The sequence below is a fragment of the Phyllobates terribilis genome, unplaced genomic scaffold (genome assembly GCF_046119375.1).
Source record: "Phyllobates terribilis strain yellow unplaced genomic scaffold, ASM4611937v1 Scaffold_11__3_contigs__length_659146591, whole genome shotgun sequence".
Lineage (NCBI taxonomy): Eukaryota > Metazoa > Chordata > Amphibia > Anura > Dendrobatidae > Phyllobates > Phyllobates terribilis.
Genome location: NW_027362771.1, coordinates 631,652,712 through 631,673,298, shown reverse-complemented (window position 1 = coordinate 631,673,298; position 20,587 = coordinate 631,652,712). Strand labels below are relative to the sequence as shown.

The following is a 20,587-nucleotide window of genomic DNA, read 5'->3' as shown; positions in this document are numbered from 1 at the left end:
TAGTTTTCTCAGAAATACTACCAATCCCGCGAGCCACACAGGAGCGCCAACGGGAGGTTAGGGAAGTGAATAAGTGGCTAAAGAGTTGGTGCAAGGCAGAAGGGTTTGGGTTCATGGAGAACTGGGCCGACTTCGCTGTCGGCTACAGGCTCTACCGTAGGGACGGGCTGCACCTCAATGGGGAGGGTGCAGCGGTGCTGGGGAAGAAGATGGCTAATAGGTTGGAGGAGTTTTTAAACTAGAGACGGGGGGGGAACCAAGGAAATAGGTGGGATGTGAGGCAAGCAAGGGGAGAAGTGAATATAATGAGGGTGGAGAGGGGGGTGGGGATAGTACAGTTAGATCGTTAGAGAAGAATAGGATGCTAAATAACCCCAAAGTTTTATCTTGCATGCTGACCAACGCAAGAAGCCTGACCAATAAGGCGGATGAGCTGCGGGCGCTTATATCGGAGGAGAGGTATGACATCGTAGGTATAACAGAGACTTGGCTAGACGATAGCTACGACTGGGCGGTAAATTTAATAGATTATAGTTTATTTAGAAGGGACCGGAAACAGGGGAAGGGTGGAGGAGTCTGCTTATATGTAAAGTAACGTCTAAAGCCCAGACTAAGGGAAGATATAGGAGAGGGAGAAGAGGGGGTCGAGTCCATGTGGGTAGAGATAGAGGGGGCAAAAAATAATAATAAAATATTACTGGGGGTCTGCTATAAGCCACCCAATATAACAGAGGAGAATGAGAAACTGCTATTAGGACAAATAGACAAAGTAGCAAAACATAATGAGGTGATTGTAATGGGGGACTTCAACTACCCAGATATTGACTGGGAAACAGAAACCTGTAGATCGCAGAAAGGAAAAAGGTTCTTGACAAATATCAAGGATAATTATCTCTCCCAACTAGTGCAGGAACTAACGAGAGGGAAGGCAGTGTTGGACTTAATATTAACTAATAGGCCTGATAGAATAACTGAGGTACAAATAGGGGGGCACCTAGGTAATAGCGATCATAATATTATCAATTTCAAAATGCCCTTCAGTAGGGTTATCAATAAGGGAACAACTAAATCATTAAACTTTAGGAGGGCGAAGTTTGATCAGCTGAAAGAAAACCTTCAACTTATAGACTGGGACAAAGTTCTTAATCAAGGAAATATGAATAGTAAATGGGAAACCTTCAAAATAATTCTGAATACTCAGTGCGAGAGGTATATACCGTATGGGAATAAAAGAGCCAGAAATAAGAGGAAACCAATATGGTTGAATAAGAACGTAAAAGGGGCGTTAAATAGTAAAAAAGAGGCGTACAAGAGATTAAAACAGGAAAACAGTAAGGAGGCACTAATGTGTTACAAGGAAAAAACGAGAACCTGCAAAAAACAAATAAAAATAGCGAAGGAGGAAACAGAGAGACGTATTGCTAGGGAAAGTAGATCAAATCCCAAACTGTTCTTTACTTATATAAATAGTAAAAGGATTAAATCGGATAATATTGGACCGATAAAAAGTGATGAAGGCAAAATCATAGAGAAAGATGAGGATAAAGCTAATCTATTAAATACATTTTTTTCGTCAACTTTCACAAAGGAAAAAGAACTAACAGGCGAAATGAGAAGTGACAAGCTAAATCCTCCACTAAGTATGACTAATCTAACCCAAGCTGGGGTACAGAAACGCCTCAGTAACATTAAAATAAACAAATCACCAGGACCTGATGGCATACACCCACGGGTACTAAGGGAACTAAGTAATGTGATAGACAGACCGTTATATCTTATATTTAAGGACTCTGTTGAGACTGGGTCTGTACCACTTGATTGGCGACAGGCGAATGTAGTGCCAATATTCAAAAAGGGAGCAAAAAGTATCGCCGGAAACTATCGGCCGGTGAGTCTGATGTCTGTTGTGGGCAAAATTTTTGAAGGCTTTATTAATGAGGCAATTATGGAGCATCTTGATGCTAATAATCTATTAACCCCGAACCAACATGGATTCATGAAGAATCGCTCCTGCCAAACAAACCTGATTGACTTCTACGAGGAGGTTAGCTCTCGATTAGATCAGGGGGAACCAGTGGATGTCGTGTATCTCGACTTCTCAAAAGCGTTCGATAGCGTGCCACATAATAGGTTGGTATACAAAATGAGAATGATGGGGCTGGGGGAAAATGTTTGCAAGTGGGTAGCTAACTGGCTAAAGGATAGAAGGCAGAGGGTGGTTATAAATGGAATATACTCAGAGTGGGTAAGCGTCACTAGTGGGGTACCACAGGGGTCTGTACTAGGCCCAATGTTATTTAATATCTTTATTAACGACATAGTCAATGGGATAAATATTAAAATATCAATATTTGCAGATGACACAAAGTTATGTAAAACAATTAATACAAAAGAGGATAGTGAAGACCTACAGAGGGACTTGGATATGCTGGGTAGGTGGAGCATTAAATGGCAAATGAGGTTTAACGAGGAGAAATGTAAGGTCATACATATGGGAAGGAAAAATGGAAGTCACCAGTACTCACTGAATGGGAAATCATTGGGGAATTCAGAGATGGAGAAGGACTTGGGCATCTTGATTGATAACAAACTAAATTGGAGTGCCCAAAGTCAGGCCGCTGCTGTAAGGGCAAACAGGGTAATGGGATGTATCAGAAGAGGTATAGCTGCAAAGGAGGAGAACATTGTTCTTCCACTGTACAAAGCTCTGGTCAGACCACACTTGGAATACTGTGCTCAGTTATGTGCCCCAATATATAGAAAGGATATAAATGAGCTTGAAAAGGTACAAAGGAGGGCAACAAAATTAATAAGGGGAATGGAGGGACTGCAATACCCAGAGAGGTTGGCAAAACTAGGACTATTCAGCCTGGAAAAGAGAAGGTTGAGGGGGGACATAATAAATGTGTACAAATATGTTAGGGGACAGTATAGAGACCTTGCCCCGGATTTGTTCAAAAGGAGGGATATTACGGTAACAAGAGGGCATTCACTAAGACTGGAAGAGAAAAGGTTTCAGCACCAGCATAGGAAGGGGTTCTTTACGGTAAGAGCAGTGAGAATATGGAATTCACTGAATGAGGAGACGGTAATGTCGGATTCACTAAACCAGTTCAAGCGGGGACTGGATGCTTTTCTAGATACCAGGCAGATTTCTGCATATACTTAAAAATAGAATAAAATAGTAGGTTGATACAGGGATTTATTCTGGCTGCTGGTTTCAGAGTCGGGAGGGAATTTTTCCTCAGGTGAAGATTGGCTAAATCATTTGGGGTTTTTGCCCTCCTCTGGATCAACTTTAGCAATTACAGAACTAACAGGTCGAACTTGATGGACGCAAGTCTTTATTCGGCTTTACTAACTATGTAAAGTGTATGCCAAACTGGAAAAATGTGTTTTCGCCTTTCAGGAGGTGCTGTTTTTGGGGTACTTGTTGTCATCTTCAGGTTTTTGGATGGATCCAGAGAGGATCCGTGCAGTCCTTGATTGGGACCGTCCTTAGAATTTAAAGTCTCTACAACGTTTTCTGGGCTTTGAAAATTTTTACTGTAAATTCATCCAAAATTACTCAGTAATTGTGAAACCCCTTACTGACATGACTAAGAAGGAGTCTGATATTTCCAAATGGTCGGAGGCCTCCCTCCAGGCTTTTTCTTCCTTAAACAATTATTTTGCCACTGCGCCTATACTCAGTCAACCCAATGTTTGCCAGCCCTTTATTGTGGAGGTTGATGTGTCGGATGTGGGGGTTGGGGCTGTGTTGTCTCAGGGTTCATCCCTTGGTAAATGGAGTCCATGCGACTTCTTTTCTAAAAAATTGTCTTCGGCTGAGGGAAATTATTACGTGGGTAATAGGGAACATTTGGTGATCAAACTTGCATTTGAAGAATGGCGACATTGGTTTGAGGGGGTTGTCCATCCCATTACTGTTTTTACTGACCATAAAAACTTGTCATATCTCCTGTCAACTAAACATCTCAACCCTAGGCAAGCAAGATGATCCCTGTTTTTAACTAGGTTCAAATTTGTTGCCCAGGTGTGAAAAATGTCAAGGCTGATGCTTTGTCCCAGAGCTTCTCTGGTGGTGGTGATTATGAGAACCCTTACCCTATATTACAGAAGGGGGTCATTTTGGCATTATATTCTGTACTGGAGGCTGAGGTGTTGAAAACTCAGGAGGACGCCCCTGCCTCCTGCCCTTCAGGAAGGTTATTTGTACCATCTAATCTGTGCCGTAAGATTATTAAAGAACATCATAACTCTGTGCTTTCTGGTCATCCAGGTGGTAAGGCAACCGCGGACCTCCTCTCTCATTGTTTTTGGTGACTGGTGTTTCATCGGGATGTAATTGAACACGTATCTGCTTGTAGTATTTGCGTGCATTCTAATGTTTCGCATAACCGTCCATCTGGTAGTCTTCTTCTGTTACCTACAGTGGGTACAGAAAGTATTCAGACCCCTTTAAATTTTTCACTCTTCGTTTCATTGCAGCCATTTGGTAGATTCTAAAAAGTTCATTTTTTTCATTAAAGTCCACTCTGTACCCCATCTTGACTAAAAAAAAACAGAAATCTAGAAATTTTTGCAAATTTATTAAAAAAGAAAAACTGAAATATCATATGGTCATAAGTATTCAGACCCTTTGCTCAGTATTGAGTAGAAGCCCCCTTTTGAGCAAGTATAGCCATGAGTCTTCTTGGGAATGATGCAACCATTTTTCACACCTGGATTTGGGGATCCTCTGCTATTCCTTCTTGCAGATCCCCTCCAGCTCCGTCAGGTTGGATGGTGAACATTGGTGGACCGATATTTTCAGGTCTATCCAGAGATACTCAATTGGGTTTAGGTCAGGGCTCTAGCTGCGCCAGTCAAGAATGGTCACAGAATTGTTCTGAAGCCACTCCTTTGTTATTTTAGCTGTGTGTTTAGGGTCATTGTCTTGTTGGAAGGTGAACCTTTGGCCAAGTCTGAGGTTCATAGCACTCTGGAAGAGGTTTTCATCCAGGATATCTCTGTACTTGGCTGCAATCATGTTTCCTTCAATTGCAACCAGTCATCCTGTCCCTGAAAAACACCCCCATAGCATGATGCTGCCACCACCATGTTTCACTGTTGGGATTGTATTGGGCAGGTGATGAACAGTGCCTGGTTTTCTCCACACATACCACTTAGAATTATCCCCAAAAAGTTCTATATTCATCTCATCAGACCAGAGAATCTTATTTCTCATAATCTGGGAGTTCTTCATGTGTTTTTGATCAAACTCTATGGGGGCTTTCATATGTCGTGCACTGAGGAGAGGCTTTCGTAGGGCCACTCTGCTATAAAGGCATGACTTGTGGAGGGCTGCAGTGATAGATGACTTTGTGGAACTTTCTCCTATCTTTCTACAGCATCACTGGAGCTCAGCCACAGTGATCTTGGAGTTTTTCTTTACCTCTCTCACCAAGGCTCTCCTCCCACGATTGCTCAGTTTGGCTGGACGGCCAGGTCTAGGAAGACTTTTTGTGGTCCCAAACTACTTCCATTAAAGGATTATCATGGCCACTGTGCTTTAGAACCTTGGCCAGATCTGTGACTTGCCACAATTCTGTCTCTGAGCTCCTTGGGCAGTTCCTTTTAGCTCATGATTCTATTTTGGTCTGACATGCACTTTAGAACCATTTCAAGGAGGATCACAATCAAATTGACAGCAAGTGACTTAAATATGAGTGTCTGAGCAAAGGGTCTGAATACTTATGACCATGTGAGATTTCAGTTTTTTTTTTAATAAATTTGCAAAAATGTCTACATTTCTGTTGTTTTTTAGTCAAGATGGGGTGCAGAGTGTAGTTTAAGGAGAAAAAAAATTAACTTTTTAGAATTTACCAAATGGCTGCAATGAAACAAAGAGTGAAAAATTTAAAAGGGTCTGAATGCTTTCCATACCCACTGTATCCCTAGTAGGTCATGGACACACTTGTTCATGGATTTTATTACTAACCTACCGGTTTCTGCAGGCAAAACGGTTTTGGTGGTTGTAGAAAGGTTCAGTAAAATGGTTCACTTCGTCGCATTACCTGCACTTCCAAATGTCAAGACACTTGCTCAGGTGTTCATAAATGAGATCTTGAAGCTTCATGGGGTTCCCTTCGATGTGGTGTCACATCGGGGGAACCAGTTTGCTTCCAATTTCTGGAAGGCATTCTGTTCTCGACTGAGGGTGCAGCTGTCCTTTTTCTCTGCCTTCAACCCTCAGTCAAATGGACAGACCGAGCGTGTCAATCAGAATTTGGAGACCTTCCTCAGGTGTTTCGTCTGCAAAAATCGAGACACGCGTGACCCCTTTAAAATAGTGGGAGCGCGCGCGCACACCCTAAGCACAGTGCCCGGGAAGCTGTGTGCACTGGCAGCAGTAGGAAGAGGAGAGCTGGAGGACGCCGGGCAGGGAGCGCGGCAGTGAGAGGGATGGCGTCTCTGCCTGGCAGGGGGCAGAGACGCTGATGCTACACTAAATAGTTGCAAGTCAAATTTATGTATGATATAACCAAGATAATTGTCTATAAAATGATGGCAGTCTCACATTTGAAGCAGTATTGGATGTGAGATATGGAGCATGAAAGTCAAAAGTTCAAAACATTGCTACCCTTTTGCTCCTCAGTGTACATAAGGAAAACCTAATGGACAAGGGTAGAAGGAAAGGGAAAAGGTAGTAGGAGGGGGTATTGGAAAGTGGGAATTGCCTTACTAGCTTGGTGTGCTTCCTTCATATCAGCCACACAGTCAAACATATTCCTTATATTGACTATCCCTAAAACATCCCCATATAATAGCATCATCCAATCAGGCCACAGTCTTTTTGGTTTTCAAGGAACATGCACGTGGCTGCTTATGTCGGTACTCTACTGAAAGGTGGCGCTCTTAGGTTCAAAATGGATTAGAGGGTCAAGAGTCTTAAAAAATTGTGAATGCTGTGGTTTTCATCTTTCTGCGGATGAAGTCCTTGCATTTAGGAAACGTCTTTGTGCCAAATGACTGATGACTGGTTCAAACTCCATTTGGGCCGAAGATTAAATGTCCATCTCAAGATCTCAAACGCAACAGGGGTTATGCACAAATTTACATTAGAGACTAAAAGCTTCATCATTACAAGTGGCCAGAGACAAGATGTCTATCTGAAGCACAGGTGTACCCTTCAATCTATCAGCTGAACAGAGGGATACCTATACCTAATGTCCACCACTGTACACACAATTGCCCTTCTACATCATAAATTTTACAACTATCCCCCCACAGTCCATGGTTTATCTCTTTGATGTATGCCTTTTGATTACCTTTGGCGCTATCCAGAGCTCAATAATGAAAATATATAGTGTATATTCCCCCCTATTAATTTGAGACAGATTTTATCTTTCATATATATAAATGGAGAAGAAAGTGTAACTGTCTAAAGTTTCAGGTAAGGGCTAAAGAGTATTGGGAACAAGATGTATATTTTTTGTACAATAGAAGGTGAAAGAAAATGGAAAATTGAAAGTAGTGACCCATTTTTCCATGATACTTTTTCCTGGACAACTTTGATTTTTATCCATACATTTAACATGGTTATTTTAGAAGGTGATGACTGCTGTTGCAACCATAAACTTCAGAAAAGGAGATGCCACAATGCTAGCTTGGAGCCCCTCTATGCTTGCGATTATTGTGTGTTTCAGAGTTCTGAGTTTCACTACTCATAATGGTATAGCATATACTAGCAACATTCTATAACATTCAATGATAAGATATACTTTCATACTATATATACTGATCTACAGTGTCTGTTCAGAGAAAAATTCAAGAAGTGACAGAAAATGAAAATGTAATATGCCACTGGCAAACCAGTTGATTTTTCTCAACCTTCACGTGTATTGCACTGCGATGTACCATTGGTGTCATAGCCAAAGTTGTTGTGTAGCTCCAGCCTAATCGATCCTGATGAATTTACAAATTAAAAAAGTAGAACACAAAAGAAGTGTTCAGATTTTAACTGAATTAACATGACAAGACCAAGTATAGGTTAACTGCAGTTTATATAATAATGTATAAAATCAAATTGTAAATGACAATCAGTTACATGCAGGCAGTGGCGGAACTAGAGTCTGATGTACCCAGGTGCAAAATTTGGACCTAGGCCCCCCTCCGTATGCTGGTCTTATGTATGGGCCCTTGTAGCGTTCTAAATGCTATTTGGACATATATGACCACTGGTGATGAGTAGGCATGAGCGAACATTTCAATGTTCGGTTCGGAAAAGTTAACCGAACAAATTGATATACGCTGAATTTATTTGCCGAATGTTCGTCGAACATTTCCGAATCCCATAGGAGTCAATGAGGGGACCAAAAAAATTCATAGATAACACCTAGAAAAGGGTCCAAAAGCTGCCAAAACACATCAAATTAGGTGTAGACACCAGGGAAGTGCCATCAATTGACCCAGAGTACAAGTACTATAATTATTATTACTGTGACAGCGACATTTATTCAGTTGCTCTTTACATGTCAAAAGGGGTCACCGACTGATACAACAGGAGAGAGGACCCTACCTGTGAGGGCGCACTGTCACGGATGTGGTTTGTGGAAGCACTGTGTCACGGACCCCGGAGAGCCTGGAAGGGTGTGACTAAGCGATCACCGGACTGTTCACTAGAGCCTCTGATGGTAAGGTTAGACTTGGCTCCCGATGAAGACCAGGTGCCACTCCAGGACAGACCAACAGACGCGCAGCAGCTGGATCCAGTAGGACATACTAGATGGTGCAGCAAGCCGAGTCTGTATCAGAGTGCAGCAGGCAGAGTCTGTATTAGAGTGCAGCAGGCAGAGTCTTCATCAGAGTTCAGCAGGTCGAGTCTGTATCAGGAGTGCAGAAAGGACTGGTACGCAACCTTACACAGCTTAGACTGCAGAACAGGAAGGTTCCACTACAGCCAACCCAATAGATGAAGACTTAATCAGGATTCCCTACATTTAAAAAAAATTGTGGCAGACGCCAGCAAAATGGCATCAATTTCATTACTGTAGAAATAGTGTAAATAAGACCCACACTTCTTCCAGTACAGCCAACCCAGGAGATGGAGACCTAACCAGGAGTATTCACATTGCCCTAAACTAGGGCCTAACACCGCAGAAGGGACATTAATGTCATCAGACTACAAGCAGCTTAAAGCAGACCCATACGTGTCCCACTACAGCCAACCCAGGAGATGCAGACTCAATCGGAAATGTTTACATTTAAAAAAAAATAGGGCTTAAGACCATCATTTCTGTGGCCAACAGATTGGAGATGGTGGAGTTCAACCACTTAGCTTTGTCATGTATAGGATGAAACAATCTTTAGCATAACCACAACAGTGGGATTGAGGGCTGGCTGCGGTGCTGAGAGAGGGCAGAGTACAATGAAACGGACAAACCGATAGACCGTGAGTGAGGTTCAGACGAAGATGTAATGGTGGATTGAGAAACATGTGGTTTGCTCAGAGCTGCTTCCATTGCAGCTGACGGGCTGTCACTAAGCCTGCTTGGGAGGGTAAAGAACCAGAGTTTCTGCGATTGGAGACCTGCGTGAAAATACTTGGCATGATAACAGAGAAGGAGGAAGAAGCAGTGGATGCGTTTGATGAGGCAGCTGATGGTTGTTGATGTGCACTGGTCAGCATTTCAGCGCGGTAAGATTCCCAGCATAAAGAATGTTGTTTGAGCATGTGAACATTCATGCCTGTAGTAGTCAAATTATTGCAATTTTTCCCTCTACTGAGTTTTTTTAACACAAAGTTTGCAGATAACGTCAGTTGGCTCATCCTTTGCAGTGACAAAAAAGGCCCATGCTAGGCAAACTTTACTGCCCCTGCGAGCAGTAGACCGGTGACCACAGCTGGCCACAGCCACGGTTGTGGCTAAGGATGCAGTGCTCCTCGTGCTTGCATCACTCCGTGTCTTCACCGTAGGGAGAAATGTAATCTCCTCGTCTTCCTCCTCAGATGAGCTACTCGGCTGTGTGACTCTGGGTTCACACCAAGTAGGATCTTTAACCTTGTTGTGAGGAGCTGCCCACTTACTAGAGACTATAATACTTTTCCAGTTACGGACTAGAGATGAGCGGTGTTCGACTAGAACTGTTCGCCAATCTCAAATTTGAGCTGTTTTGGGCGGTGTTCGAGTTGTTCGACGAACCCGAACGATTTGCAAAAAATTCGGCTGTTCGAGGTTATGTTCGATAACAGTTCGTGCACCAAAAGTGTGTCCTGCATGTCTGGCGCTATTTTGAGCACCAATCATGCAGGGATTGTCTGCCACTCACTGTAATGCCACAGCCATGGTGGTTGTGGCATTACAGTGATTGCCCAAATCGATGGGAACAGTGCCAACAGTGAAACATGAAAAGCCGGCAATTCAGCAGCGGCATACACCGGTACCCGACAATTTAGAACCGAAAGAATAGAGCTTCCCACATAGATTAGATAGATAGAAACATGTCAGCCACATATATACGAAGTACAGTGACAGTGTTGCTTACTGTACTTGTCATTTAGTGTAAAGGATTTATCAAAAAAAATAATAGTGTTTTCATGCACCGTCTCTTTAAAAAAGCCTGCCGGCAATTCAGCATCTGTACCCGACAATTTAGAATAGAAGGAATAGAGAATCACACATAGATTAGATAGATAGAAACATGTCAGTCACATATATATGAAGTACAGTGACAGTGTTGATTACTGTACTTGTCATTTAGTGTTAAAATAAAGGATTTATTTAAAAAAAAATTGGCGTGGGGGTCCCCATAATTTTAGGCACTAGCGGAGGTTAAGCAGACGGCTGGGGCAGACGTTTGAAGCCTGGAAAGGGGGTAATACCCACGAAGCTTCCCAGGCTACTAATATCAGCCCCCAGCGGAATACTTAGCCTTTACTAGCTAATAAAATGGGGGACCCCCCAAAAAAAATGACGTGGGGTCCCCCCTATTTTAATAGCTAGCAAAGGCTAGGCAGACAGCTGGGGGCTGATATTAATAGCCCAGGAAGGGTGCCATGAATATTGGCCCCCTCCCAGGCTAGAAACACCAGCCGTCAGCCGCCCCAGAAATGGCGCATCCATAGGATGCGCCAATTCTGGCACTTAGCCTCGCTCTTCCACGCTGCCCTGGTGCGGTGGCAGTGGGGTAATAGGGCTGAGGTTGATGTCAGCTTATAATGCCAGCTGACATCAAGCCCAGGTTAGTAATGGAGAGGCGTCTATAAGACACCCCCATTACTAACCCCATAGTCAAAGTTAAAAGAAAACACAAACACCCAGAATAAAGTCCTTTAATTGAAAAAAAGACACATTCCTTTATTGTTCTAAAATAAACCATACTTACCACCACGCCCATTCCAGCTGAAGCCAACGATCTCCTGCAATAAAAGAAAAATAATAAAGCAACCTCATCCTTACCTTTCCATGGTTCCCACGACAGCTTCAGCTCTGCTACATCGAGATGACAGGCTGGACCGCAGGAGAACGCTGCCATCCAGCCTGTCATCCCGCAGACACTGAGAAGCGCAGGCATGCTTGCGCTCTGCAGTGTCTGGCTGTGACGGCATAAAGATGAGACGAGTTCATGTCCAATGAACTCGGCTCACCTCATGCACGTCACTGACAGCGTGGGAGAATTCTCCTGCACTCAGCACTTCAGCGTGAGAATTCTCCCACGCTGTCAGTGACGTGCATGAGGTGAGCTGAGATCATTGGACATGAATGAGCTCACCTCATGCACGTCACTGACAGCGTGGGAAAATTCTCCTCCACTCAGCGCTTCAGCGTGAGAATTTTCCCACGCTGTCAGTGACGTGCATGAGGTGAGCTCATTCATGTCCAATGAACTCAGCTGACCTCATGTACGTCACTGACAGCGTGGGAGAATTCTCACGCTGAAGTGCTGAGTGCAGGAGAATTCTCCCACGCTGTCAGTGACGTGCATGAGGTGAGCCGAGTTCATTGGACATGAACTCGTCTCATCTTTATGCCGTCACAGCCAGACACTGCAGAGCGCAAGCATGCCTGCGCTTCTCAGTGTCCGCGGGATGACAGGCTGGATGGCAGCGTTCTGCTATTTAAACCAATCACCGATTTTGGCTCCACATTTAAACACCGCTGTGCTGATTGGTCGCCGATGCTGGGCGCGACCAATCACCGATTTTGGCGCCACATTTAAATAGCGTTCGCGACCAGTCAGTACAGCGGTGTTTAAATGTGGAACCAAGATGGGTGATTGGTCGCGGCCGATATTTAAATTTGGCGTCCAAATCGGTGATTGGTCGGGGGCAGCGCCAGCGACCAATCAGCGATTTTTAACACAAATGTCCGGACCTTTGTAACACCATTCGGATACTGTGGGGACATCAGCGGCTAGGGTGTGAAGGGAGGACCGGGGAGCGGCGCTGCGGGTCGGGATACTTTTGCTGCGAGCACCCGCTCATGTCCCGGGTTCTCGCAGCGGAAGTATCCGCACATGCGGCTAGGGTGTGAAGGGAGGACCGGGGAGCGGTGCTGACATCCAATTGGTCGCGGCCGCTATTTAAATGTGCCGCACAAATCGGTGATTGGTCGCCGTCTTGACCGCGACCAATCACTGATCTTGCCGCCAAAGTTAAACACTACTGTGCTGATTGGTCGCGGACGCTGCCCGCGACCAATCACAGATTTGTGCGCCAAATTTTAAATATCGGCCGCAACCAATCACCGATCTTGGATCCACATTTAAACAACGCTGTGCTGATTGGTCGCGGCCGATATTTAAATGTGGCGCCCAAATCGGTGATTGGTCGCGGTCTTGGGGCACGACCAATCACTGATCTTGCCGCCAAAGTTAAACACTACTGTGCTGATTGGTCGCGGACGCTGCCCGCGACCAATCACTGATTTGTGCGCCAAATTTAAATATCAGCCTCATTCACGTCACTGACAGCGTGGGAAAATTCTCTTGCACTCAGCCCTTCAGCGTGAGAATTCTCCCACGCTGTCAGTGACGTGCATGAGGTGAGCTGAGTTCATTGGACATGAACTCGGCTCATCTTTATGCCGTCACAGCGAGACACTGAGGAGCGCAAGCATGCCTGCGCTTCTCAGTGTCCGCGGGATGACAGGCTGGATGGCAGCGTTCTGCTGCGGTCCAGCCTGTCATCTCGATGTAGCAGAGCTGGAGCCGTCGTGGGAACCATGGAAAGGTAAGGATGATGTTGCTTTATTATTTTACTTTTATTGCAGGAGATCGTTGGCTTCAGCTGGAATGGGCGTGATGGTAAGTATAGATTAATTTAGAACAATAAAGAATTGTGTCTTTATTTCAATTAAAGGACTTTATTCTGGGTGTTTGTGTTTTTTTTTTAACTTTGACTATGGGGTTAGTAATGGGGGTGTCTTATAGACGTCTCTCCATTACTAACCTGGGCTTGATGTCAGCTGGCATTATAAGCTGACATCAACCCCAGCCCTATTACCCCACTGCCACCGCTACAGGGCAGTGGGAAGAGCGAGGCTATGTGCCAGAATTGGCGCTTCCTATGGATTCGCCATTTCTGGGCGGGCTGACGGCTGGTGTTTCTAGCCTGGGAGGGGGCCAATATTCATGGCACCCTTCCTGGGCTATTAATATCAGCCCCCAGCTGTCTGCCTAGCCTTTGCTAGCTATTAAATTAGGGGGGAACCCCCCAAAAAATGACATTTTAATAGCTAGTAAAGGCTAGGTATTCAGCTGGGGGCTGATATTAGTAGCCTGGTTAGCTCCGTGGGTATTACCCCCTTCCCAGGCTTCAAACATCTGCCCCAGCCGTCTGCTTAACCTCCGCTAGAGACTAAAATTATGGGGACCCCCAAGCCAATTTTTTAATAATAAATCCTTTATTTTAACACTAAATGACAAGTACAGTAATCAACACTATCACTGTACTTCTTATATGTGTGACTGACATGTTTCTATCTATCTAATCTATGTGTGAAGCTCTATTCTGTCTGTTATAAATTGTCGGGTACAGATGCTGAATTTCCGGCCGGCTTTTTTAAAGAGACGGTGCACGAAAACACTATTATATTTTTTAATAAATCCTTTACACTAAATGACAAGTACAGTAAGCAACACTGTCACTGTGCTTCTTATATATGTGACTGACATGTTTCTATCTATCTAATCTATGTGTGATTCTCTATTCCTTCTTATCTAAATTGTCGGGTATCGGTGTATGCCGCTGCTGAATTGCCGGCCGGCTTTTTTTAAAGAAAGCGTCTTCTGAGCAGTTTGTCAGCTTTTGGACACCTTTGAAGGTGTTTTCTATGTGTTTCTATGTGTTTTTGTTTGCCTGCCATTGGTTTTAATGGTGTTCGACGGTGTTCTAAGGTGTTCGACGAACAGTTCGACGAACAGTTCCTTGAATATCCCGGTGTTTGACGAACCGAACCGAACCCGAACACTACGGGGGTGGCTCAACACTAGGCCTAACACCACCGAAGGGACATTAATGTCATCAGACTACAAGCAGCTTAAAGCAGACCCATACGTGTCCCACTACAGCCAACCCAGGAGATGCAGACTCAATCGGAAATGTTTACATTTAAAAAAAAATAGGGCCTAAGTCCATCATTTCTGTGGCCAACAGATTGGAGATGGTGGAGTTCAACCACTTAGCTTTGTCATGTATAGGATGAAACAATCTTTAGCATAACCACAACAGTGGGATTGAGGGCTGGCTGCAGTGCTGAGAGAGGGCAGAGTACAATGAAACGGACAAACCGATAGACCGTGAGTGAGGTTCAGGCGAAGATGTAATGGTGGATTGAGAAACATGTGGTTTGCTCAGAGGAACAAACACAGCAGGCGTGTCCGCTTCCATTGCAGCTGACGGGCTGTCACTAAGCCTGCTTGGGGGGGGTAAAGAACCAGAGTTTCTGTGATTGGAGACCTGCGTGAAAATACTTGGCATGATAACAGAGAAGGAGGAAGAAGCAGTGGATGCGTTTGATGAGGCAGCTGATGGTTGTTGATGTGCACTGGTCAGCATTTCAGCGCGGTAAGATTCCCAGCTTTAAGAATGTTGTTTGAACATGTGAACATTCATGCCTGTAGTCGTCAAATTATTGCAATTTTTCCCTCTACTGAGTTTTTTTAACACAAAGTTTGCAAATAACGTCAGTTGGCTCATCCTTTGCAGTGACAAAAAAGGCCCATGCTTGGCAAACCTTACTGCCCCTGCGAGCTGTAGACCGGTGACCACAGCTGGCCACAGCCACGGTTGTGGCTAAGGATGCAGTGCTCCTCGTGCTTGCATCACTCCGTGTCTTCACCATAGGGAGAAATGTAATCTCCTCGTCTTCCTCCTCAGATAAGCTACTCGGCTGTGTGACTCTGGGTTCACACCAAGTAGGATCTTTAACCTTGTTGTGAGGAGCTGCCCACTTACTAGAGACTATAATACTTTTCCAGTTACGGACCACCATTTTTGTTAATATGATTATTGTGTTTTACTAGTGATTTACTTGTTATGTCTTATATAGTTCTGCTTACTTGTCATTATGTAAGATTCACTTGTAAAATGTCCAGCATTCCACTAATCTCATCTTTATCTCAGGAGTCCATTGGTTCAACAGCCAATGGTTTCATTAACTGAGCGTGGATTGAGACACAGTGGAGCCGTCATCACAGGGGGTCTTGCAGGCAGTCACAGATGAAGGCTTCTAGAAAATTCTTCATTGTTGTTTGGCTTGCAGTGAATGCTTAAGGGGGAGGGTCTGACCTGGGAGGGGACTGATCCCAGGGAAAGAAAGGAGAGTCATGTTTTACTGGGAGTTGTATGGAAAGTATGAAGGAAGAGGATGGAGATCGTGGACTTGGAAGGATGAACATGTTACCATTATGGATTGTGTCATTTGGATTCACACTTTCTTAAAAGGACTGCAGCTACTTGGATACCTGTGATTTCATCGTTTTAGCTGCTGTCTAGAGGATCATGGACTGTGGCTATAGACTAGACTGTCTGGAGATACAAAATCTATGGGCCAACCAAAAGCTGGGAGACAGTGAGTATGGCCTTATACAAAGCCAGTGGAACTACTGGACCCAGATTGGGAATTTGAGGACTGAGAAATCTGTATTTTGGCCATTTACCTGGAATTGCTTTATTACCATGGCTGTGATCAATAAAATATTGTTGCATCGTTAACCTGCCTAGGTGATTACTTACAACCCACAACCTCAGATCTCTACAAGTGGTGGCAGCGGTGGGATCACCTATCTCTGGACAGCATTCCAGGAAAAGTTACTGAGAGGTGACTTGGCAGAAGAAATGGCAGACTCCATCTACAAGAAGCTCAAGAAGGAGGAGCTGAGAGCCCTTTGCTCTGAAAGAGAACTAGAGTGGTTGCCGGAGGACAATCGGGCAACCCTAATGCAACTCTTGGACGATTGGGACAAGGAACATCCACATGAGGAGGTCAGTTCAGACGTGGATGAGGAACAACAGCCCTGGGCTGTAATCCAGATGGTGGAGGATTGACCGACTGAGTTGATGCGGATGCTGGATGCGCTAGGAGATCAGGCTATGGAGATAGAGCGGGCGACAGTGTTAAGCAAATATCTGGGTGTGCATGTAGCATTACCCCAACCCGCCTCATTGCAGAGGACAGTGGATAACAGGAGAGAGGGGCCCACATCTTTAAGGTACAGAGATGTACCACAGTTCAATGAGGACACCTCAGATATTCATGAACATCTCCGGTTATTTGAGAACCTCTGTATGTTGCATGAGGTATCCGTCAGTGACTCGCCCAGATTTTTGAGTTTTGGCCTGACCGGAAAAGCAAGAGAAGCTTTTAATAACTTGTCTTCTGGGGATCAGAGATGTTACTATACCATACGCATTGCATTAATAGAGAGGTATGCGGTCACACCGGAAACCTACCGGAGGAAGTTTAGGGAGACTGACAAGCGCACTGCACACACACATTGGGAGTTTGCCAACACACTGAGTATGGCATGTACTCGGTGAATAGAAGGACTGAGGTCTCGGGAAGCAGAACATGTAATGGAAATATTCATGCTGGAATAATTTATGTCAAAGCTCCCAGGTAATTTAAAAGAATGGGTGGCAGATAGAAAACCACTCAGCCTGGATGAGGCTTCAAGATTGGCTGATTATTGGTCTGCTAATCGACCAGGGAAACGTGGAAGTACAGCCCCAGCAAGTCAGGAACAGGAGCTTACAGTGAGGCCAGCGAGACCCATGGACCGGCGAGCAGAGGAACGGCAGGGAGTTCGGACTTCAGAAAGAGGGGGAGGTTGCCCAAGCCCCCAAGTACGGCCTGTATTGGGGCGAGGAAGGCATAACTGCCATAACTGTGGATGCATGGGACACTTTGCCAGGGAATGCCGGGAACCTTCTAGTCCACATCATCCGCATCCCTATCCTGTGAACACTGTGCTGCAATGAGGCTAGAATGCTGAGGGAGAGAGGATCCCACTACCTCCACTGGAATAAGAAGAGACATATGTTGTACAAGGAGAAGTGTCCCGGACTAGATGGGACACCTCAAAGTCTATTAACCAGCATCTGCAGCCAGTCTGGGTAGAGGGTGTGGAGGCTGTGGGGATCATTGACTCTGGAGCCTCATTCACATTGATAAAAGACCATTTAGTACCTGACCAATGTATTGTCCCCGGCAGCCGTATGTTAGTCAATGTAGCCGGAGGAGAATCTGTGAACATTCGGAGGGCCCCACTACATTTAGACTGGGGTCACAGTCATGGAATGGTGGATTTAGGAGTAGCGCGGCAACTACCAGTAGATGTGTTGCTGGGAAACAATCTGGGAGAAGGATTGGTGTGCCACTGGGCCAATGTCGTAACAGGAAGCCAAGGAACGGTTCACACTGCATCAACCGATAGGGAAAGGAACAATATCAACATGTCAGCGGTTAGTGATGCACAAAATGCAATGACTGTCACAATGAAGGAATGTAATCTGGGTGAGGTAAATTACATCCGGGAGTAGGCCCAAGGACTTTGGGACACTGGATCTACCATCACCATGTTCAGCCCAGATACTGTCCCCCAGAGCTCCCTTTACCAGGCCACCAAGTGACCATCTCCCTAACTGAGTGTCAGCACTCTGGGGTTGGTCACAATGGATGCAAGTTTGGTTCTCATTGGGCACGTGGGAAACTTCCCACGTGCGGATAAACCGGGGTTCAGGGGTGGGATATGGAAAACGCCGCGGAAGAAACAGACCCCTGATCCAGTGAACTAAATACAGAGTCCTCATCTCAGGGCTTCCCGCATCAGGAAGTTGGCAGGATCTGAAATACCATATGAGAAAAGTGGGAGATGTCTATTACACTGGTTATGTTCAATAACTGTTCGTGCACAAAAAGTGTAACTGGATTTTTTCACAGTATTACTTTAGAGATGCTCGGGCGGGAGCTTGGGTCCCCGTCCTGCATGTCTGGCGCTATTTAGAGCACCAATCATGCAGCGATTGTTTGTCACTCACTGTAATGCCACAGCAATGGTCTCTTTAAGAAAGCCTGCCGGCAATTCAGCATCTGTACCCGACAATTTATAACAGACAGAATAGAGCTTCACACATAGTTTAGATAGATAGAAACATGTCAGTCACATATATAATAAGTAAAGTGACAGTGTTGGTTACTGTATTTGTCATTTAGTGTTAAAATAAAGGATTTATTAAAAAAAAAATTGGCTTGGGGTTCCCCGTAATTTTAATCTCTAGCGCAGGCTAGGCAGACAGCTGGAGGCTGATATTAATAGCCAAGGAAGAGTGCCATAAATATTGACCCCTCCCAGGCTAGAAACACCAGCCATCAGCCGCCCCAGAAATGACGCATCCATAGGATGCGCCAATTCTGGCACTTAGCCTCGCTCTTCCCACTGCCCTGCAGGGGTGGCAGTGGGGTTATAGGGTTTGGGTTGATGTCAGCTTATAATGCCAGATGACATCAAGCCCAGGTTAGTAATGGAGAGGTGTCTTTAAGACATCCCCATTACTAACCCCATAGTGAAAGTGAATGTGAAATAAAGACACCCACACCGTGAATAAAATACTTTAATTGAAATAAAGACACATTCTTTAATGTTCTAAATTAAACTCTACTTACTGTCACGCCCATTCCAGCTGAAGCCAATGATCTCCTGCAATGAAAGTAAAATAATAAACCAACCTCATCCTTATCTTTCCATGGTTCCCAGGACAGCTTCAGCTCTGCTGCATTGACATGACAGGCTGGACCGCAGCAGAACGCTGCCATCCAGCTTGTCATGCCGCAGACACTGAGAAGCTGTTCAGTGAAGCTTCTCAGCATCTGGCTGTGACGGCATCCAGATGAGCCGAGTTCATATCCAATGAACTCAGCTCACCTCATGCACATCACTGACAGCGAGGGAGAATTCTCCTGCTTGCGGAGCTGGCAAATGATGTCACCGCGTGAGCAGGAGAATTCTCCCACGCTGTCAGTGACGTGCATGAGGTGAGCTGAGTCAGCTCTGGATGAGTTGGGTACAGCGCCAGAAGATGGCGCTTCTATGAACATGCCATTTTCGGGGGTGGCTGTGGACTGCAATTTGCAACAGGGGGGGCCCAGAAAGCTTGAGCCACCCTGTGCTGCGGATTCCAACCCCCAGCTGCCTACTTGTACCTGGCCGGACACAACAATATAGGGAAGCCCTTTTTTTATTAATTCATGAATTTCAAGAAATAATTAAAAAAAAATTGGCGTGGGGATTCACCCTATTTTTGTGTCCAGCCAGGTACAACTAAGCAGCTGGGGGCTGGAATCCGCAGCGCAGGGTGGCCCAAGCTTTCTGGGCCCCGACTGCTGCGAATGGCAGTCCACAGCCACCCCATAAAATGGCACGTTCAAAGAAGCGCCATCTTCTGGCGCTGTACCCAACTCATCCAGGGCCCTGGTGCAGTGGCTCACTGGTTAATAAAGGGGTTAGGGCCAGCTTGTTATTATCATATGGCCCTAAGCCCAAAATTCATGAGGTCATGCCAATATTAGACATGACCACCATTAATTTCTATTAAAGTATTTAAAAAAAACACAACACCCAGAATAAAGTCCTTTAATTAATTGAAAAAAAGACACATTCCTTTAATGTTCTAAATTATACCCTACTTACCTTATCGCCCATTCCAGCTGAAGCCAATGTGTTCTGCAATAAAAGTAAAATAATAAACCAACCTCATCCTTACCTTTCCATGGTTCCCAGGATGGCTTCAGCTCTGCTACATTGACATGACAGACTGGATCGCAGCAGAACGCTGCCATCCAGCTTGCCAAGCTGCAGAGACACTGAGAAGCTCCTCATTGAAGCTCCTCAGTGTCTGGCTGTGACGGCATCCAGATGAGCCGAGTTCATGCCCAATGAACTCAGCTCACCTCATGCATGTCACTGACAGTGTGGGAGAATTCTCCAGCGCATGCGGTGCCGGCAAATGACGTCACCGCGTATTCAGAAAAATTCTCCCACGCTGGGACGGTATTGAGATGACAGGCTGGATGGTAGCAGAACACTGCCATCCAGCTTGTCA

The 20,587-nt window shown here is 45.1% G+C and overlaps 1 pseudogene; it reads right to left on the bottom strand.

Moving 5' to 3' along the window:
* LOC141167507 (olfactory receptor 11L1-like) overlaps window positions 1-20,187 on the bottom strand; it is a 28,650-nt pseudogene extending 8,463 nt beyond the window's left edge.
* Window positions 20,188-20,587: the final 400 nt, after the last annotated feature.